General features: G+C 46.9%; 2 non-coding genes across 2 annotated transcripts; one reads left to right on the top strand and one right to left on the bottom strand.

Moving 5' to 3' along the window:
• Positions 1-3,162: 3,162 nt before the first annotated feature.
• On the top strand, positions 3,163-3,235 carry TRNAV-CAC. Its single transcript has one exon. It is a non-coding gene; the product is annotated as a tRNA-Val (tRNA).
• Positions 3,236-4,578: 1,343 nt separating this feature from the next.
• TRNAM-CAU lies at positions 4,579-4,651 on the bottom strand. The gene has a single exon. It is a non-coding gene; the product is annotated as a tRNA-Met (tRNA).
• Between the last annotated feature and the right edge of the window lie 216 nt (positions 4,652-4,867).

The raw sequence follows: 4,867 nt of genomic DNA, 5'->3' as shown, positions 1-4,867 counted from the left end.
GTATGAAACATGAGCGGAGCCATGCAAACCCTGCGGAAGCTTGCGCTGCAGAGAAAATTTCTGCCGGAGTGCCTGTCTTGCATCGGTCAAAGAGATCACGGTAGAAATGTTGAAAGTGGGAAAAACAGCCATTTAAATGTTGAAAAGGAAAGAAGCTTATGAAAGAGAGATACTTCAGACGAAAATAGATTGGAGATCTGTGATAGAATTTCTCGATGCTTTCTACCGTCACTTTCCAAGTTAAAAAGAATCAGTTTTAGTAGGAGCAGCAGTAGTGAGAAAGGTTAACCCATTCCTTTCATGCTATTTCCCAAATTTAAGTAGCTACCTACTTCCCCAGAAGCTGCCACAAGGCTCACAGGAGGAAAAAGGCATACTTCTCCATGCCTATGGATTCCAGCCCCCTTTTAAGAGATGATTTAGATGAGGGGAGGGGAACCTCCAGCCCAAGGGACAAATAGAGCCATCACGGGATCTTAAACCATTCTCCTGGGAGATGGCTAATCCACTTTGTTCAGTATTATTTACAGTGATTGTCCAATTCTGCTTGTGGTTCCATGAGCAGTCTTCCCCAATTTGACACCCTCTGGATTTGGTGGACCACAGCTCCCATCATCCCCACCCATTATGGCCTGGGGTGGGGGGCTGCTGCAGAGAAACTTCAGCTGACTTTTTGTTTATTAACCTGGCATGGATTTGGTTGATGCATAATGTTTTTGGTAAACATTTAATTGAGAAAAGGGTATAAAATAATGTAGGTTACGGCTTTGCTGATTTTAAGTCTTGTAATTCATATTTTAGTTGTTTGGTTATTGTGTTTTTATAACTGCTTTGTTGCATCCATAAACTCTTTGTGTTAGTTACCCCTTGATATTTCTGGTTTAAAAGGCTGGGTATGAATACTTACAATAATAAAAGAGGAATTTTGTCTGCCTGGACCATATCTCCAAGAGCAGAAAACTGAGGTACTAGAAACTTGGCATACCTACTAAAGGGAGTCTTAGTGTGTGCAGTGTGGGGTTGTTTCATGTTAAAAATGCATTAATAAATAAATACATTTAAATGTAACCAGGTAATTGAAGCCTGCAGTGACATCAGCATTCTGCATTTCCACCCCTATTTTAAAAGGTTGAATTGCCTTTCCCAAGTCCTTTGTTGCTGATTTTTAATTTGGCCCTCAGATTGAAATAGGGTTAACACCCTGGGGACAACACATAGTACATACTGAACAAAAATTGTGGGTCCTCTGAAGATCAGGTGGGATTCATTTTGGGGTGAAGCACAATACTTCACAATCCCACTTCAGAAATGCACAGGCACAATTTTATACATGGTCTTAGCCTGACCTACCATTTTTTACTTTCTGGACTTTTGACTGGTGGTCGTGGCATTTAGTATTTTCCCCAGTGCTTCTGTTTTAAATCTTCCTCTTTCCAACTGCTTATCTATTCCCAAGGTGTTTCTTATGTGTGTAGGATTTTGTAGAACGAATGCCACTAGTTTGGTTTTTCTTTTAATTGGTAAATACTGACCACACATTCACCCCCACATGGATAATACTGAGATTATCCTGGGGACCCCAGAGAGTTTATGGGGCAAGGTTGGCCCCACCCCGTACAAGAACATATGAATCTGTTCCCAAAGTTGGAGTGAAAACGTGAGAATTCTTGCATGAATTCTTGCAATTAAAACACATGCATAAAGTATGTCAGTACTCCCTTTTATCCATTTTGTGATGTCGAAGTCTTTCTAATTTTCCATCATTTTCATAAGATAAACAGTTTGCAGCCAAATTACTCAAAGAAGCTCCTTCACCCATAACACCCTGAACAGAAAAGAGGCACTTGCTTCCCATTTCCCCACCTTTGAGGGCTGTTTAGTGGACAAAAATACGATAGGGGGCTTTTCTGCAGTGGCCCCACACCTCTGACAAGAAGTTTTCTTTGAGGGTCCATCGGGTCCTTTTGCAGTCTATGTTACTTTGGCAAGCTCTCCTGGGAGGGCTTCTGCCTTGAAAAGCAGCCTAGAAATGTTTAAATAATAGACAGTTGGTACTGTTGTTTGAGTGGGAGACTTGGGTTACAATTATATTTATAGCCCACTTTTTTCTTGCAAGGAAGTCAAAGCGGCTTACATAGAATCATAGAATAGTGGAGTTGGCAGGGACCAAGAAGGCCATCAGGTCCAACCTTCTGCTGGTGCAGGACACCAGTTCACACCACCCCGCTCAGAAGGCTGTCCAGTTTCTTTTTGAATGTCTCAAGTGTGGGAGAGTCCACCAGCTCTCCAGGCAGCTGCTTCCACTGTCGTATTGCTCTGACCATGAGGAAGCTTTTCTTGATGTCCAGCCTGAATCTGGGTTGTCACAACATGAATTGATTCTTCCGTGTCCTACAGTCTGGGATCAGCAAGATCCTGACCTTCCTCTCTGTCACATCCTTTGAGGTACTTCTAGAGGGTTATCATGTCCCCCCTCAGTCCTCTCCTCTCAAGGCTGAACATGCCCAGTTCCCTCAGTCCCTCCTCACAGGGCAGTTTCCAAACCCTGGATCATTTTTGTTTCCCTCCTCTGGACCCTTTCTAATTTTCCTGCATCTTTCTTAAATCCTGGTGCCCAGAACTGGACACACAATTCCAGATGAGGTCTGACCAGTGTAGAGTAAAAGGGGAACGACATAATCCTCTCCATTTTCTCCTCATAACAATCCTGTGAGGTAGGTCAGGTTAAGAGTCTATGAGCTGAAGTATGCTGAGAGGGAAGGCCTGGTTTTGGCCCCCTTTTCACCCTTCGTGCTGCCCCCACTCCCCTCCAAACCTTTCTGGCTGCGAGTTTTTGCTGAAATCAGATGCCCCCCTTTCCCTTGTCCAGTCACCCGTCGTGCAGATGGGGTGTCCTTCCAAGACGAGGTCTTTTAAGGAGACCCAGAGAGACCAACGCATTTGTAAATAAACATCGGCAAACGTGTGCTTTTGTGTGCCTTCTTTTCTTCTGTTGTGCTTTTGTGTGCCTTCTTTTCTTCTGTTGTCCTGTGGGTCTGAGCGCCAGACCCTTTGGGTGCCCGGCGCTGCCTGTGGCGGCGGCTTGGCTACCCAGCTGCAGCTGGGCTCCTGCCTGCGGGCACAGGCACGGGCGGGCTGACGGAGAGGCAGCAGCCGAGCGGTGTTTCTGTGGTGTAGCGGTTATCACGTTCGCCTCACACGCGAAAGGTCCCCGGTTCGAAACCGGGCAGAAACAGCCTCCTTTTTCCCCCCTCGCGCTTTCCCGCCTCCTCCTTCCCCTCCCTTCACTTTCAGTTCCGTAGAGCAGCGCAGCCGCAAACGGCGCCTGCCGTCAGTCAAAAGAGAGATAAACAGAGCACAGCTTACTCTAACTACTGTGTTTCCTGAAAATCATACCGAGTCTTATATTAATTTGTGCTCCAAAAGACGCATTAGGACTTATTTTCAGGTGATGTCTTATTTTTTCCTGAACAAAAACCGACATTTTTTCGCGTACAACAATCGACATTTATTCAAATACAGTCATGCCATCTTCTGGAACATTGTTGTAACTCTCCAAACCCCAAATTGTGTTGCAACAGACGTGCTATATGCGTCCGTCTGGCTGACGATCTTAACTGTGGCTTATTTTTGGAGTAGGGCTTATATTAAAAATCATGCTAGGGCTTATTTTCTGATCAGGTCTTATTTTCAGGGAAACAGGGTAGCTAGCAGAGGGAAAAATACTACTTTTTTCCATTGGTGCAAAGTTACAGGGCACTTGGAGTGCTGTTGGCAGCACGGAGGTCTCTTGGAGTAGCCGGATGCCCTCTATGTGATTTCAACTTCAGCTCCCATCAGTCATAACCAGCATGGCTATTGGTCAGAAATGCTGGATGTTATGGTCCAAAACATACAGACAGCAGGCCAGAATAGATTTGCCACTCTTTAAAACACCACTGGGTCCTCTATTTTTGCTGTAAAAGGCGATCACAGCTACCTCTTGGAAAGAAAAAGGCTTTCATTCTTTCAATACAACTTGTATAAAGCGCTCGACATCTAAACAATTTCAGTAATGGCAAACAATAAAAAGTAAAAAGAATAAAACTCTATATTAAAAAAATATGAATTTAACACACACACACACACACACACAGAGTTAGCTGGTCAATCAAGGAAGACTTCCAGGAAGGAAGAACTTTCCAGGTGGAACTAGAAGCAACTTGGCATTGGTGTTGGCCTGTCCTCCACATGTAGACTTACACGGAAATGGGCCACCACCATGAAGGCCCTTCCCTGAGGGAAGCCTCAGATGCAGGTGGAACCATCAAGAGCAGGCTACCCAGTGACCCAGGGGAACCATACTGGTAAAAGTACAGCATCTGGAACACCAGGGATGGTCATGCAGGGCCCCTACTGCTCCGTCCCTACACATTGTGACCCCAATATTGCACAATATAGAAATCCCCCTGTTCATGCTGGCTCCCTTGAACTTGTGCCCAGAGACAATGGTGAGCCAAGAGCAGTACAGCTCTCCGTCACCTGGTGGGCGACCCGCCTCCCGTCCCACGTCCCTGGCAAGAGCAGGCTGCCAAAAGCTGCCTTCTCTGAGGCTCGAACTCAGGACCTTCAGATTATGAGACTGACGCGCTGCCGCCTGCGCCAAGAAGGCTGCCCGGCGAGCTGCTGCGGAGCTTTGCTGGGGGAGACGAGCCGAGCGTGGCCGGCGGAGTAGGCCCCACGTGCAGCTCCCTGGGCTGGGAGGAGCCGACCCTCCCGGCTGCGCCGGGGCTCCTTCGCCCCACAGACCGAGGGAGGGCTTGTGGAGCCGGAAGGGAGGAAGCGCCCTGCTGGGTCAGAGCGCAGGCGGAGGGCCCAGTTCCCACGG

The sequence above is a fragment of the Varanus komodoensis genome, unplaced genomic scaffold (assembly GCF_004798865.1).
Source record: "Varanus komodoensis strain SLA01 unplaced genomic scaffold, ASM479886v1 scaffold280, whole genome shotgun sequence".
Lineage (NCBI taxonomy): Eukaryota > Metazoa > Chordata > Lepidosauria > Squamata > Varanidae > Varanus > Varanus komodoensis.
Note: the sequence above shows the minus strand (reverse complement) of the source record. Positions and strands in the feature narration are given on the sequence as shown.